Raw genomic sequence first — 17,286 nt, 5'->3', positions numbered from 1 at the left:
AGGTAATGGAATTGTTTGTACATATTCACACAAATAATCTTAGCCCTTGTCCTGACACTAATATAAGAACACAAGTCTTATGGAGCTTGAAATCTTCCCCTGGAGAAACAACTTTGCAAAAGCAATGGAAGAAAGCACGCTGGGTAGAAAAGGCTGTTTGTAGCTTTGCTTGCTATTTAAACCAGGCTGATTAATCTTTAAGATCCAGCAGCTTTTCAGATTTTTGCCTTTCCTCCCTCCCATGTTCTACAGCCTTTTTATCAGCGCTTTAAAGTAACAGCACACCAAGGGCTCAGCTACACCCAGGGCTGTGCACACAAACCCCAGCAAGTGCAAAAGCAGCAGCTCATGTAAGAGCTCAGAGACCACCAGGCAGCTGGGACACGGGACAGAAGTGGGATACAAGGAACACAAACCAAAAAAGAACTGGAATGTGTGAATCTCTACGAGATGCTTGAGTACAACAACCACAGCCCTTCAGAAACCATGACATGGCTACAGGACAGAGCCTCAGGCTGTGCCAGGGGAGGCTCAGGTTGGACATCAGGAGGAATTTCCTCATGGAAAGGGTGATCAGGCATTTGAAGGGGCTGCCCAAGGAGGTTTAGAGTTCCCATCCTTGGAGGTGTCCAAGCAAGGCATGGATGTGGCACTCAAGAGCTCTGGGCTGGGTGACAAGGTGGGGATCAGTCACAGCTTGGACTCGATCTCTTTGGTCTTTTCCAACCTTAATGATCCTATGTTTTTAGGTTTTCCAGCTGTTTTCTCCAACTGAAACCATCAGGGTTCATGTCTAAGCTTTCACTTTGAAAATGAGATCGCAGGTCCGGGTAAAATTTGAGATTGACAACCAGTATATTCTCAAAGCTAACATATTAAAAAAGTCTCACTCCAAAAATTTGATAAAAGATGCTAATATTGACAGCTTGCTTTCATATGCAGGAAGGCGGGAATGGAGGGCAAAAAGAAGATATTCAGAGAAGAAAAATGAATGAACAGAAGGCATTTATAAGGAGCCCAGTGCCTGGAGTGTGGCACAAAAGCCAGGCCACCCCCTTCCTGAAAACCTCTTGTAGCCTAAAGCCCTGACTGTGGGGTGATCCACCCCATAGGTTAAATATCTCTATAAATATTTTCAAGTCTGGGCTTTAAGAAGTGAAAGGTAGTCCAAGGAAGTCCTTCAGCACACCAGTGGGAAACCTGGGTTATGTGGAACACAAAAAAAAAAAAAAAAGCTGTAACAAAACCTCAGTATGAAGCACAGTACAGAAGATATCAACCAGGAAACAAGGCAAGTGCAGCGCCTCACTTTTCCTGAGTTACTTGGGAAATAAGGAATGAAGAGAGAGAATCAGACCACCATTAGTCACTGGGATATAACTGCACCATGTAAAGGCTGTTTGCCTTTGCTAGAACAAAAAATCCTGCCTAAACTATATAGATGCAATGCATATGTTGCACAAAACCAAGTTTACATAATAAAGAGAATATATATTTGCTTTGATCTTGAGCTGCCCCATAAATTTTTAATAACAGCTGTAAAACAGAAATCTTTGGCTAGAAATCCTCAGCAGCAATGAAATTTAAGCTCCCTACTCATTACAGGTTAAGAAAACTCATTTCCAATCCATTCCTTGTAGAACTGTTACCAACTTCTTACAAGGAGAAATGCAAATGTGGAAATGTCATTCCCAGCTATTTATTTGCAGATTATTCTCTTCAGCCTGGCTCTCTCCAAAACACAGGGATAAGGGACTATTCAATCTGGTTTGTCATCTTTGGTCCTATTAGCAGAGGCATTGCTAAATTCAGATATCACAATCCTCTCATTTTATATTTCACTGGAAGGATGCCTCAATCTGGGTTTTTTTTTCTCAACAGAAAAACTGTTAAACCAAAAGTACTAAAAAAATAACTTCTCTACGATGCACCACAAATAGATTACAGTTTCTAGTTCAAGTGCAAGGGGACAAAGAAACCAAAATCTTTTTATATGCAGACATTAAAGTAAAAGCAGGAAACAGACTTAACAACTGGCAAGAAAAAAACATTAACCCTTGTGCTTTCAGCGATGCAACTCACAGAACTTCCTTTGCTTTCAGCTCCTTCCCCCCACATAAAAATCACCAGTGTTGTACAGCACTTGAAACAGTGTGTTTACACATCCCCTATAAAAAATAACCTTTTAGGTAAATTAGGCAGCTCCAAAAAGCACAACTATCAAATACATTATCTAGGGAAAAAAATACAATGAAATAAATATGAAATTCTTTGTTCAAGTCTTACATACATCACTGTATGCAAGGGAAGTGTCACACAGAGGCAGTTTTTAGGAGGAAGGTTTTTAGAAAACAGTATTTAAAGCCAGCATTTGGGGGTAGAAAGAGAACAGATGATTACAGTGCTGTGCGATAAGATGAGAAAGAGCGAGCTAATGGGATATAAAACTGCATACACTGGAGACAGCTTTACAAGTCAGAGAAACGACAGGCAAATAGCAATCACATCCACACCAAAAAGGCACTGACAGGTCAGAAAAAACCTTCATTTTCTAAAGGACAGCAGACTTAGTCCCTGCGTATGAAGAGTACACAGAGCCGGAGTTAAACAGTAACTGAGAGTCCAAGAGATGTTTGGAGAGCGCCCAAAATGGAGAGAAATCAGTCCCTGCCCTTATTCCACAGGGTTTGTGCCACTCTGGACACAGCCAAGTGGGTTTTTCTGGATGCAGATCCATCAGAAATCCAAGCTGTGCCCTGCCCTCCTTCCCTGCCGGGGATGAGCGCTTGCGGGGTCTTGCTGGCTCAGAACTTTGGGCACTCCCAGCAAAACTATCCCCTACTCCAGTGAGACCATGAAGTTACACATCCATGTTCTCCTGACTGATTCCACGTGAACCAAGTACCAGAGTTATTAAACAGCCCTGTGAACGCACTGGTGAGGATGGGAATGGGAAGGACTCACCATCCAGCAAACACTGTATTTGTTCGGGCTTGAAGTGGCACAGGACTGAACAGAGATTGAAACAAAAAGACAACAAAAAGAATGGAACCAGCCAAATTGAAAAAAAAAAAGGTGACTTAAATTAGAAATTAAGGACACTTGCTCACTAGGAACTGAACTAACACCTCCCTTCACAAGGGCTACCTGGCCTCCAGGTATGGGACATTCAGCAGAGCAAAACACTGCAGTGGACGTGGATTAAACACATCTGGAGCTCCCTTTGGGTGGAAAAGGGGGGATACAGAGAATATCCAGAACACCTGCAGCACACAGCGAGGATGGCTGCAAGGATGTGCTGGGGAGGGGTCAAAAGTTTGCCTTGTCCTTCCAGGCCCTCCTCAGCATCCCCCACTGCATTATCCAGCCTTGTGCCAGAGCTTAGGCAAACTTCTGATCTGACCCCAACAGCACATTTCTTCCACCTGATTTTAACTGAACTCGGTTCCTACGCTGAGTTTTGCAATTCTTGCATAAACATTACTTTATAGCTGCCCAAATGCAGAGTTACAAACCTGCAGAGCCCTTGGTGGTGCAGCTCAGAACCAGCTCCAGGCAGCACTCTCAGGACATATCCAATGTTTTTGTACCATTGCTGCTCTGCAGAAACAGCGCAGCAAAGCAGGAGCCCCACTCAATCCTCAATTTTAAAGTCTACCACGTAAAATGCCAATTAAACAACTGCATTCTAAGTCTCCCCCGTGCAGCCAGGGTGTTCAATCCAGTAAGAGCTGCTTGTCTTTAAGAAATACAGTAAAACACTTTTGAAGTTCTCCTTTTCAAATATAAGGTGAGAGTGAGGACAGAGGACAGGATGAAAAACACAAGGATGCATCTCCATGAAAATGATCTGTTTAATTTCCCCCTTTGCACAGACCACAGAACTGCAGAAGTTGGACAGCACCTCTTGAGCTTGTCCAGTCTAACCCCCACCTTAAGTGCAATTTTCCAGTGCAACCTGCTCCAAAAATAACTGTGCAGGAACATGATGATCCACCTGGATTTAGGTTGGTGCTAGGGTAATGACTGGGCTACAAAAATACATCTTCCTACAAAGCCCAGCAGCCTCAGAGCCCTGAGGTAGGCATGGCCCAGCAGGGTGGTTTCTGAAACCTGAGGGAATGTTGCTAAATCACTTTTGCTTGGTGGCTGACTAAGTCCAAAACCAAAAAGTCAACTCAAAACTGGGTTTAAGTTAAATTTAGAACTGGAAACTGCAACTGCAAATGGTACAGGAATGGATACAAAAGAAAGACCATCAACAATAGCAGGGAAAACAGGCAAGAGAAACTCAAGGTGCAGCATCAAAACACATAATTTGCAATTTCTCTATTTTCTGCAAACACCAGTCACGGTCCAAGACTCTCCTCAGCAGCCGTAAGAGCACAGAGCTCGTATCCAACACATCCAGATTAATGCAGGAGAGTTTAGGAGGTCTGCCCAAATAATGTCTCCACACAATTATAGCTCAGAAGTCATAACCCCTCCCTTTAATATTAAAGGAAAAAGAAATCACATTTGCAGCCAAAATGTACTGATAATACTGCAATGGCAGCATGGCCCTGAGCCTGCAGCCTTCTCAGAAGTCATTCTCATTAGAAGAAAACTGAAGGATCATCCCCTTCATCCAGTGACTTGCAGGACATTTAACACACACTGCTCACAGGAAGGCCACCACTGGGGAATTTTTCAGCAGTGGGCAAGGGGAGTTTAAGTGTTTCAATCCCATCCCTGTGCAGGTTTTATTCGGAAGAGATGGAGAGCATAAAGCACAGCTGGGAAACAGCACCAGGAGGATACCAGAGGCAAATTTCTGCCATGAGGGGTGGGGGGAAGGCTGCTCACAGTAAATGGTTTTGTCAGATAACTGGAGGAAGGGCCAATGTCTCCTCTGGAAGGCTGACAGTAAAAGTCTGTCAGAAGCAAAAACAATGGAGAATTAATTATTCTTAAATATGAAAGGACCTAGAACTCAGTGATCTGCTAATTAAAAACAAAATATCCACAATGTAGTTCCAGTTCAGTTCTTGTGAGAGCCAAGAGAGAGCAATCCCACTGCCTCTACCGTCAGTAAGAGCTTGTTTTCAGGACTCATCCCTTAAAGATATCAAAATTTAATGGAAATTGCAGATATTTACTACTCATCTACTCCATATTCAAATATCTGAGCTCACACAAAATTCACCAGAGAGTCTTCACCAACTCATTGTGTTTCAGCAGTTCTGGAAATCACTGAAAAGTAACTGGCAAACCAACTAAACTTCATTAGTGCAAAGCTGCTACTTGGAAGGCAGTTCTGGAGGGGCTCAAAGCAGTGAAATTTTATTTTTGTTTTAGCTGGTCATGCAGTGGGTAAGAAGCAGAAAGCAGCTCTGATGTGCGAGAAGTAGCACAGACAAGCTCTGTGACAGGGAGAAAGAAAGATAAATTGTGACTTTCTGTGAAGATGACAACACTTAAAATTAAACGTCCTTGTCTTAATTTCTGCTCCCACGTAGCCAATGGGTTGTGTGAGGGACAGAAGAAAACTGAGGTTTCTCCAGCCTACCTTTCCCACAGTGTTTTGGAAAACAGGGAGTGAGTAGAGGTTTTCCAGATAAATCAGGATCTGCAGGCATCCAGCTGCAGGATCCCCAGCCTTTTGTGAGAAGTTCTCTCCTCACAATGTCTACAAGCCATCCATCAAAGGATCCACAAAAGACAAAAAAATCCCCAGAATCATTTGGGTTAGAAAAGACCTCTGAGATAATAGGGATGATCCCCACCTTGTCACTGAGCGCCACATCCAGCCCTTCCTGGGACACCTCCAGGCATGGGGGCTACAAACCTCCCTGGGCACCCCCTTCCAATGCCTGACTGCCCTTTCCATGAGGAAATTCCTCCTGATACTGGAAATGCTGGACAAGTAGCAGTGCTGAAACACAAAGCAGAATGGAAGGGTTTAAATCCACCCTCCCTGAGTGTCGTGTATCTGCGTGGGCTAAAGGGAGGCGGCTCTCACAGTTTTAAGACTTACAATATCCCAGTTTGGAGAAGGTGCCCACATCCTTTGCTCCAAGCACTGGACAGCAGCAATTCCTTTAAGGACAAGCAGAGGAGATGGCCATGACAACTCCATGGTCACTGTCTCCCTTTTACCTGCCAGCTCATGAGTCAGACACCTCTAAATTAGGAGGGACATTTATTGAGGGACATTCACTGAGCCTTTCTCTGAGCCATGGACACCTCAGAGTGACTGACACCACCCTGAACATCACCAGATACCTCGTGCTCAGGGCTTAAATCTTCCCCTAAAGCTTCCATTTTCCACTAAACTAAAAAAAAAAAACCCAAACCAAAATCTGGAGCTTCATCCTCTAGCCAGGCAAAGGCCTGAAGAGCAGCATACCTGCATTCCAGTTTCCACCCTGGGTTATTAGCCAGACTGTTTATAAAACAATTTTAAAATGCCAGCTTTTATGTATTACAGTTTTATTAATCTTGAATGATACATCATAGGTGCAGGATGCATAAAAGGGTTACAGAAACATGGTTTGCATTTTAAAATGCTTTAGTGAAAACAAATGAATTCTCTTTATTAAATGAATTGAACCTTGCTGTGTCCTCCACGGAAAGATTTCAGTATTAGTGAACCTCCTCCCTCATTGTTCTTTTTTCCACCTTATGTTAGGGGAGGAAAACAAGTATTTCGGCATTTACAGCTCCCAAATGGTTTCTCAGTTTTGAATTAAATAGGCTGTGATATGAACTATCTGAATACACAGAAATAAAGGAAATATTCTCTGTGCACATGCAGAAGAGGCTACTTCTGTCAAAAACCAGGTTTACTGTTTCATCAGACTCTGGTTCCATGTGCTCAGCCAAGAGTGACAACCAGCACTCCACTGGTTTGACTTGATCTGGGATACTGGCAGCAGAATTACCATGCTGAGGTTCTGTTGGAATCCATTACAAGAATAGAGGCATTACAGCAAAAAGCTTAGGCTTTAGAAAAAAAAGGCATTTTTATATTTTAACCTATTTAAAAAGAAAACTTTTTTAAACAGAAAACCAGATTTTGAATTCCAATTATAAACTCAGGTTTAGGTGTAATTACAAAGAGAAGGTAGAGATGCTTCACTGCTGGTTTTATCAGCCAACTTAGCCAGCAATCAGCTTTTATTCTTATCAAAGATACAGATGCATCCATTTGCCATTAAACAGATCTGTTTCCCACTAACTGGACACAGCCTCCAGGCTCCAGATAAGCAGGGAATCTGCCTTCCAGCATCCAGAGTACAGGAATTTTAACACCTTCCTGGAGCAGCATTTAAATTGATCATTAGTGTCAACAAATACAATCCAAATGGACTGTCCCAAACCTCTCTGGAAGCTGAGAACTCTTTTCTGCTTGTTCAGTGTTTAACACCCTGGAGGCCCAGTTCCAGCATTGCTGCCACTTTAATCTTCATTTTAACTATTTTATGAGTCATTTATACGCCAAGGTAACCCACCCAAGCAATCAAATACAACGACCCAAAAAAGATCTGGATCCCAGTTTTCTGGTTTTACAAGCCTCAGAGGGGAAAGAAGATAATACCTGAACAAGTTCCATGTTCCAAGCCCAAGGTTTTATGGAGGAAAAGGAGGTCGGAAGGGGAGAGAGGGAGGAATGATCTTCCCATAGCACTGCAATGCCACAGGAAAGCACCACGTTTAATGTAATCAAGCTCTACATTGCAGCCATATGGAAACAATTTCAGTCAATAAACAACTCCTGCAAGAAGACAGCAGAGGAACAGGAAAATCAGATCCTGATTTAACCAGGAGGCAGGAGAGCTGCTGGCTCAGCTCCGAGGCTGCCATGGCATGAAATATCCACGTCCACCAGAGCTCCACAGCTTTGGGTCCTCATTGCTTGCCTTCCACTTCCACACCTCAGAGTGCAGGAGTACAAATGGCACAGCTTCTTCCACAGTTTCCTCCCCAGCCTCCAAGATCCTGTGCCTCAGTGCTCTCCCCTTTCTTCTCTCTTCCCAATCTTTCCTCAATGCCTATCGTTGTCGCCAGCTTCCCACCCGATAGCCAGAAGGGAAGCAGACACCCCAAACTTTAGATACTTGCCCAACCTCACTGCAATTTATCTGCCTGGAATTTGCATGTTTCAAAATAAGATTTTCTCAGGGAGCAAATCCTTAAAAACACCCAATTTGGAAAAAAAAAAACCAAACTTAAACACCACACATTTTATTTCTTCCTGTTAGTGGCATTTAAATGAGGTTTGGTTTCAAGATTCCACATTATCCAGGATCCTAAAAACCAATGGCAAAAATACTGCCTCTCCTGCAGAAGACAACATTCCTGTGCACTGCTGATTACAGCTGCAATACCGAGGGAGTAAAAGCTAAATCAGTTTGGGACAGGAAAAGGGAAATTCAAGGGAACAGCCAGCAAGCGAAGGCAGCTGCATTTTTAACAAAAAGCAAAAAGGCACAGTGCTATGAATAAATCAGAATTTCCTTGAGTGTGACAGAGGAGTGACACCAGTATTTATGAGAATAATGCCCATGAACTGAAGGGTAATTCACGAGTGTCTTCAGAAGTAGCTGCTTGTAAAGGTGGGAAGTTCCATCACTTCCACAATTCCACGGGATCTGGCAGCAGATGCATGACAACCACCCCAAAAACGCTGCCATTTTACACTTGAGGACATCCAGGAAAAAAAAGGCCTTTGGATGTTTCTCTGAACAATCAAATTTCAAGACTCAAGGTATGTTAAAAAACAAACACGGTACCAGTAATAAAATTTAAACCCCAGTAGCTTTCTAGCGGAAGGAAAAAACACTGGGAACAGTTTTCTGTTGACTGGGGCAACATGCCTTTGTCACATGAAACACCTTCTAATTCACCAGCAATAAAAGATGATTCCCAGCAAATCCATTAGCAGAGGAAACATTTAAATCAGCCTAAAACCCACGCACCAAAGAGGCCTTTCACCCCAGGCCAGGTGGATGTTTCTGTTTCACCACTGCTCAGCGAGGTGACTGAGCAAAGCTGTAAGCTGGGTATCCATCCAGGCAAAGAACAGGAAAAGAAAAATCTGTGTTTTCCCAGTAAAGAATTACCAGAACAAGGACACCGGTAGTGCCAGTCAGCATGTTTTAATGGCAAATGTCTTGATAAAGGACTAACTTTGTTCTTTTGAGGTTACAAATGTAGTTGAGCACAGTCAAGTGCACGCACAGAGCGTACTCTGGTGCTGGTGGAAACCCACATCGGCTGCTTCATATCCGAGAGCTGTCAGTCAGACACTTCTTAATCTACTTCCTGGGATTGCATCATGCTAATTTTTTTTTTTTTGTCACTAAATTTAAGGTCTGATGCAGTTCAACATTTTTATCACTGCAGATAAAAATCTGCGAGTGACACCAGGACTGTAGCACAACAGGACATGATGAGGAGGAAAGGGCAGCAGGAGAAAGGAGGCTGAAAACCTGCCTTAAGTTAGCTCAGGAAAGCCAAACCCATCAGAATACAAAGGCTAATTTATAATCTAAAAAATGCAGCCTGTAACTACTAAATGGCAGACTTTATTTGAGTAAAGAATGTCAGTGCTGGGGCAGCGAGGCTCATGAACAGGATTTCCCTGTGCAAAAAGGGCTCCTGGGAACCCTTTCAGTGGCTGTGCAGCAAAAAGGGCTAAAGGCACCTTAGAATTTGGTATGGATCAGGCACGGGCTGGAGCAGGCAACTTTTTTGGTCTCCACAATGTTAAAAATAACCGGAGACCATGAAGAATCACCGGATGATCTGAGTGCTGGAGAAAATGCCTCAGAGTGAGACTTAAAAGCTCAACTCTGTTTCCTTATCTATCAAGTAACTTGATTACAGAGTGTAAGTACCTTCATGGCAAGAAAGTCCTGGATACTAAAGGGCTCTAATCTTGTCAGGAAAATCCTAACAAGAACCAGCGGCACAACTTAGACTAATTCAAATTAGAAATCAGCCTCTTATAACTACCAAGAGAAGTGATGAGCCTGAAATTACCAGTGATGGACACTCAGGGCTGGAAAGCTTTCAAATTGTTTTTAGCCAAACATCATTTACTGGTCTCAGTTTCAGAGTAAATGATTAAAATTTAAAGGCCTGTGATACAAAGCATATAAAACATATCAGGGAAGGCAATTTAATTATCTGTTCTCGCCTTAAATTTTATGAATCTCCAATATGTTAACATCACTCAACTTCTGTGGACCAGGAAATTAAAGAGGGAGGAATAAGTTTCAAGTTCAGCAAGTCCCCTCTTTTTCAGACTTATCACTCAACAGCACCACTCCACCAAGCAGATGGAACTCCCATAAAATACAAACAGGGAATGACCAGCTAGGATGTCTGGAAACCACATGTAATGCAATTTAGTTGGGCAAATTCTGATCAGCTACTTACTCCTCCCACCTGGGCCATGAAAAATTAGTATTAGCTTACATAACCAGTTCTTATTCTGGGTAACTACACCTCTGACACCCAGGGTTATACTCCCAAGAGTAGCAGCACCCATTAACAGCCAGCCACGAATCTCCACATATCCCTTAAATATAAAAGCATCTCAACAGCCCTGAAAGGATTATTTCCATATTTCACACTGGAACAGGGGCAAATCAAAAAGTTTGCCCTGGGTCATAAAATAAAACCTATGGTAGAGCCTAGAAAGGAAATTTCATCGCCAGGAAGAACTTCCCAACACTTGAGCACCACTTCCACGTCAGAGCTGCTGCACACCCAGTTGCTCAAACCCCCAAATGCTGCCAGTTAAATCACAAAGAGATTTCTGGTGAAAGCTGACATTGTAATCAGAGAATCTGATCATGGCAGAGAAACTGTCCAAAGTAAAGGTCAGAATAAATATCCAAGCAGGAACAGCACTTGTATTTGATGAACTAACTAACTGCTTTCTGCTGCCATCAGTAGTACAGAGCCACGGCAAGAACAAAAAGCAGATTCAGTGCTTGCCTCAGACCTCAGAAGGAATGGGCAGCTCAAAATGCAGGAAATGACTATATGCTGCACTTCCCAATTGATAGGGCAAGGGCTTATCAGAAGAACAAAACTGGCTGTTCACAAGGCCACTGAAAGAGTAGCCTACACTATTGTTTCAGTGGTAGTTATCCTGCTGCTGAACTTAAAAATTCTGAGGAAGAGAAAAGAAAAAAAGGCTTCTTAAATATTAAGTTCAAAAGTGGAGAGAAGACCAATACCAGGAACTCAGGACAAGCAAGATTCAACTGGGGGCAGAGCCAAACATAATTAATAGAATTTTTATGCCTGGCTTGTAAATTCCTTCCTCAAACCAACATTAAAATCCCATCTACCACCACAGTAGTGAATGGGATTCATGTAAATTTAACAAAGCTTAAAAATGCAACTTATACATATGGAGAACAAAAAAATGCCACCTCTGTGCATGAGGTAGGTGGCAAAATTTGTTTCCTCAGGCTGGAAGAAACTCTTCCCTGGAAGCAACACTCCACCCATTGGGCAAATGGAGATGGGAAGCACTACCTGCCAGCATTCCATGGACACACACACACGAAGTGGGGATCTTTGTCAAGATGTATTACAGAAGTGATTTAGGTGTATTCATGTACTACCTGCTGGAAGGGCTCTGCTTGGTAATGAGTTTCAGGCTGGTAATGGCACTGAAACCAAGATGAGATGATGAAGTGAACATTCAGAGGTGGAATTCTGTAGGAAAAAGTGAACTGACCTTCCACAGCTCCTGGTTGGCTGCACAGGAAGATAAAGCAGAGCTCACTCTGTCAGGAGCACCACAGCAGCTCCCTGTTTTAAGAGCAGACTTTAAGTTCAGACTCTGCCCGCAGCTTTGATTTAGAACTGGGAAAGGGAAACCTCCACACAGACAGGGAGAATAACCAGTTATAGATTATTTCTTTTAATTCTTAATAAAGCGCATTAAACCAGCAATTGTTCAACCTGCTGGTGTCTGTATTAACATGGGGCTGAAGTAAAACAAGTAACAGACACGCCTGTGCATTCCTGGCATAGATCAGAAGTCCAACACCAAAAAATCCTATTAAATGAAGCAGAAGAAAAGCAGTACAAGAAAGAAGGGAATCCCTCACAGTCTTGTGAGAAAGTTTGCTTTTCACCTGATGGGAGGTGGAATATAATGGATTTAAAAGCAAGAAAAATAACTGAATAAGTAAGGATGAGAAGTGTCGAGCCATAGAAGTCAGTGGGAATAGAAGTCAGTGGGATATCCTCCCATCACCATAAAAAATAATCTCTGGACTTAGATATTCTTGCTGACCACATGGTCAGATGACCAGCAAATAAATTCCTTGTAAGGTTACTGTATATCAATATATCACAGATGGAAAGTGCAACAGATGGAGAGGAGACACCTGTGTTAAAGTGCTGCTGCCTCAGTCCGTGACCTTATGTGAGTCACTCGGCCCTCGAGCCTCAGTTTCTCCATTTGTAAAACACCAATACCTCAGTCAAGCACTTCTAGAGATTTACAAACAGAGGTACAAAGTATTGTTTTGACACGGAACGGCAAAGGAGGGCAGTGGCTCAGCCAGGACGGTCGAGTGGGAGCCACTGGAGCTGCGCTGCTCTGGCCACCACAGGAGCTACGGCCATAAATCGATCAGCCCTGATTAGGTCGGGCTTTACAACGCTGTAATTGTCACAGCAGCGGCTCTGGGACCGTGACATGAGCCCCAAGCTCGGCGGTGTCACACAGCGAGCCTGCACCAACAACAAACCTCTGCTAAACCCAACTGCAGCAGCAAAGAACGGGAGCTGCCCAAACCCAACAGACTTTTTAAGGTTATCAAGGATAAAAGCTTCTCCACGTGCTCGTAGGGCCACAGGATAACGCTGTGTAAGCGCCCAGTTAAGAGGGGAGGGATAGGATCAAGAGCATGTTTAAAGAAAGGAATACATTCACTTGAAATGTGCAGGCGCAACACAAAAACAAATGGGTTTCTCACAGTGACAAGATGAAATTTTCGGTTGGTCAGCGACTACAAAGCTGATTCTCTACTTCTGGCTGTGGACCACATGACAGCCTCAAATACGTAAGAGCATTTTATCTGCCAACTTGCAATGAAGACCACATAGTTAATAGTTTGCAACCTCCTTTCCCCCAGAAGATCTTCAGAGTTGAGTAATAAAATTCCTCACATGATTTCAATGAGAGGGTTCACTTGTCAGGGGCTGTTTGGAGATAGTATCATATGTCAGGGAGGTGCTGCTCAAATCAAGTTTTCCAACCTTGTGTTTTCAAGGCTTGACTAAAAATGAAAAAAAAAAGCAAAAAAAAACTTCAGGCGATAAAGTTTGAAACTGGAGAAAAGAGAAATAATCTCTAGATGTTATTTTCAAAATGTCAAAGCTAGCCAATTAATGAGGGGAGGAAGAAAAACTGATTAAAGCCCTGACAAACCCTTGAGATCACAGACTGATTGCGAGTTCTGCTGCAGACTCCCTGTAGGAACCTGGGCAAGTTGATCCCTCTACACCTTTGTTTGCCACCTGCGAGACGAAAAATAGCACTTTTTTTCATATCCTGTCATTCTTGCTTGTATTGTTCCCCAAATTAAAAGCATTTGTCAAAACACTTATCTTTAGCATTAACCCTGGGAATTGCATTCACAGCTACCACACAACCCGTTTGCATGACTGAGTGTTGAGATACAAACTCTTAATACACTTTGCAACCCAGCCATCCTAATTTAACAGGAGTCAGAAAGGAGCTTTAGTCAATACATGAATGCTAAAATACAGTTTATTACTAATCTTACAAATTAAACCAGCTTTAGGGTTATGAGTTACACCGACAACCCTCCTCAAAAAAAAAAAAAAATCTAATTCTCCTTATTATGTCCTAAAAATCCTGCGGTAATCACAGTATTGGTCTCACTGCATTGATAACCCACAAGATCATATTATCAGCATAGGTATAATTAAAGCTCAATCCCACGAGGACATGCATGCAGAATCCAATCCCCGCTCTGTTAAAATCAGCATAACGTGAAATAAACTTTGGGGACTTTAGAATCAAAGCTGCATGAAGTTATCGACAGGAGGAACAAAGACATCTGGTTTTTTTGCAATAGGATTCTTAAGCTGACAGTATTTTGATTTCAAATTCTAAAACTTTGCAGATGAAAAAGATTTGCTACGAATGCCAATACTGTACCCTGTCATTCTGTAATGTCCTTAAAAGCTCTGCACAGAAATCACTGTGAAGTACAAGCTGCTTTCTTTAGATTAAAATATGCTGTTGTTCCCCGAAAATTCATTTGCTTTCTAACATATGCAACCAAACACCTTCCCAGATCCCTTGGTATAAGGAACAGTACAGCTTCCTCCTTTCTCATGGTTCAGTATCATTGAAACTGCCAATTCTCCACCCAAAGACCCAAATTTCACCCCTGCCCCACTAACACACAACACAAAAAGAGCAGTCCAAAAAGACTAACAGAACAATTATTGTTGTTCTGCTAACAACAGAACAATTCTTGACAGTCATGCTTAATAAAAATGCATTTTATTAAAAAGTAATTAGTCTTAAAAAGGAATGTCAGAGCCCCACTCTTTTCCCAAATCCAGACAGCAATAAAAAAAAACCATACCAAACACTCCCATGAACCTATGGATTATCACTATAAAGTAAACACTTCATAATAATTTAGTTTTCAAAACACTGCATAGCTATCAACTTTTAATATCCCTTTGTAAGAGATCAGTAAGACCCACACAGAAACTGCCTTAAAAAAAGCTCCCTGCAGCTGACAGCAGCTACAGATTCCATGGAATTACCAGAATCCCAGTGCTAGAGAGATGCACGTTGTCCACAAAGGTCAATAAACCCAAGGAGTTGCTTGACTCCGCTCAGTGAAGCAGTTCTAGAGAAAACCAGGCCTCATTCACTCAGGATTTTCTCCCAGATTTCCTTACCCCTCCTTAAAAATCCTGCCGTTTCACCTAGGGTAGCATTCCTGTAACCCAGCTGGCAGCCTGCATACCACAATGTCGTCTAGACCTGCTCGGAACAGTGGGATGACACAGGAGTAAAAATGCTGATGCCTGTTCGGGTGCTTGCACTGGTGCTAAGGGAACGAGGGGAGGAAGAACAGGCAGCACGGAGTGAAACACAAGTTCCTTGTTCCCAGCCTCCTGCCCAGGATCCTCGGGTAATTCTGTCAACCAGACAGAAAAAGTTGTGGCCCTCGCAGGGCTAAAGAATAATCTTCACATAAGGGAAAAAGAACACTCCCAAACCCCAGTTTTCACATAGAGAAACCAGCCCTGCCCTTCCCCAGACCGGTGTTCCCCAGACATGCAGATAACAAATGCAGCCCTGCACAGACAACGTTTTCCATCCCTTTCTTCCTTCTCCCCTCTCTCCATCTCAGAGATGCTTTCTTAGCAATTTGGAAGAGAAATGGTAAAAAGGGAGATGCAAAACACAGAAATAAATTAAGTTTGTTCTCTGCTGTTGACGGATTTAGTCTTAGCATGATGGGAGGAAAAAAAATGTTAGGAGTGATAAATCCATATATACCTACTCCAAACTACACCCCGCTTCCCAAGGGACACGGTATAATGGTAAATAAGTATAGATGCAGTTCCTACTAATGAGGCAGGGTACAGCAAGGCCAAAGAAAATGCAATCATCTCGGGGAAAAAAACTGCACAGGACTCCTCCTCTCCCATCCATGGAGGAAATCAAATGCCAGCTGCACCATCCCAGGAAGGAAGCAGAGCCTGTACCTGATGAGCCCTGCAGAAATGAGCGAGTCATATCACGGGACCCGAGCAGGCACTTCAGGCTTTCTCCAGCCCACAAATCGTCTGCAGAGCACAATTCCTCGCTCCGGTATTTTACATGGCATCATTCATGCAAATTGTAGGGATATTTTTCCCCAGTGTTTTCTTTTTTTTTCCTTCCCTCCATCCCCATTAGTTTGAAGCACGGGGACGTAGGTAGCGTCTCCCAGATCCACGTTCCCTGGCCATCACTTTAACACTTTCCTCCCTACAAAGTTTAAATCTCCCCAGTTTTTTCTTCATAAACGTTTTGTACTTAAAAGCCACTGAATCAGGCTCCCAGTGTTACCTGAACAGACTGAGACAGACTCGACTCCACGAACATGCTTAAACCTTCATTTCCTCTTCCTTCTTCCTTCCCCACCCCCCAAAACAGCTTTTTTTTTTTTTTTTTTTGTCCCTAACACGAAAGAACTAGGGAAAAAAACAGCACGTCCAACCGAGGCTTTTCCAGACCTATCGCAAAGAACAAAATGCTTCCGAAGAAGTGCTCCGCAAACATACCAAGAGACACTCCACCAACTAGGGAAAAAAAAAAAGAAAAAAAAAAAAAAGAAAGAAAGGAAAGAACCCATCAGACAACACGAGGAACTCGGCGGGGTCTGGCTGGGATGTGTATTCTGCACCTAAACACACTCGCATCTTGTTTTGTTTGAACCCCGAAGCTGAGCCAAACACTCCAGCAGAATCCCCGGCCGCTTCCCCCGACCGCTCCTGCGGTCAAACCGTTCTGACCCAAAACCATCCCGGACACGGGACACAAAAAGCATTCACCCGCCACCCCCGTTCTCCACCTCTTCCCAAGAAGTACAAAAACAAACAAGCGTCTGACACCCCACCCAAGTTCTCCTCGCACATTTTGGGAATGACTTCCCTCCGGGTCCTCCTCCTCCCCCACCCGTTCCCACGTTAAACTCTCCAGCACACCCTTCGGGGGTTTCACGCCTTTGCCCTCCCCGAAAACCTCCCGAAGCCCCGGGAGCTGCCGGAGAGATCTGGGAGCCGGCGGGGTTTGGGGCACCCCCGAGCGCCGTTCCCCGACCTCCAGCGGCACAAAGCTGCCGAAAAGGAGCCCCCGGAGCCCTCGCACAGGGTAGAGCTCCCCGGCAGAGCGAGGGGGCTCCGTGCCCGGCTCCATCCCCGCAGGTTGGAGCCTCCCTACTTCCCCTGCCGTCGCCGGGGGTCCCCGGGACAGGCAGCGCCGGGGGTCGCACCAGCCCACCCCAAAACTCCGCGGCGAACAACACCCCAACACCCCCAAACCGCAGCACCCACCCAGGCTGAGGGGGCTCCGCGGCCGCCACTCCGTGCCCCACACCCGGGAGACGAGAGGAATCAGAAAAAATATACAAATGGCAGGAACAGCGAACCCCAAAGGTGCCCTGCCCTCCCGCTGCAGCCTCCCGGGGACACCTTCCTCCTCCTCCTCCCCCGATCCGGGGCACC

General features: G+C 43.9%; 1 protein-coding gene across 11 annotated transcripts in view; it reads right to left on the bottom strand.

The window, feature by feature from the left end:
• The window catches only part of HMBOX1 (homeobox containing 1), a 106,416-nt gene that overhangs the window by 88,495 nt on the left and 635 nt on the right, over positions 1–17,286 (bottom strand). The window contains exon 1 of one of the 11 annotated variants that reach the window (XM_038131662.1): positions 17,116–17,239. The exons of 8 other annotated variants lie outside the window; for them this stretch is intronic. The gene's annotated coding sequence lies outside the window, so the exon portion shown is untranslated. 2 more of the 11 variants (XM_038131663.1, XM_038131664.1) reach the window with 2 other exon arrangements.

This window comes from Motacilla alba, chromosome 3 (assembly GCF_015832195.1).
Source record: "Motacilla alba alba isolate MOTALB_02 chromosome 3, Motacilla_alba_V1.0_pri, whole genome shotgun sequence".
Lineage (NCBI taxonomy): Eukaryota > Metazoa > Chordata > Aves > Passeriformes > Motacillidae > Motacilla > Motacilla alba.
The sequence above is the reverse complement of the archived record's forward strand: the minus strand, read 5'-3'. Positions and strand labels throughout refer to the sequence as shown.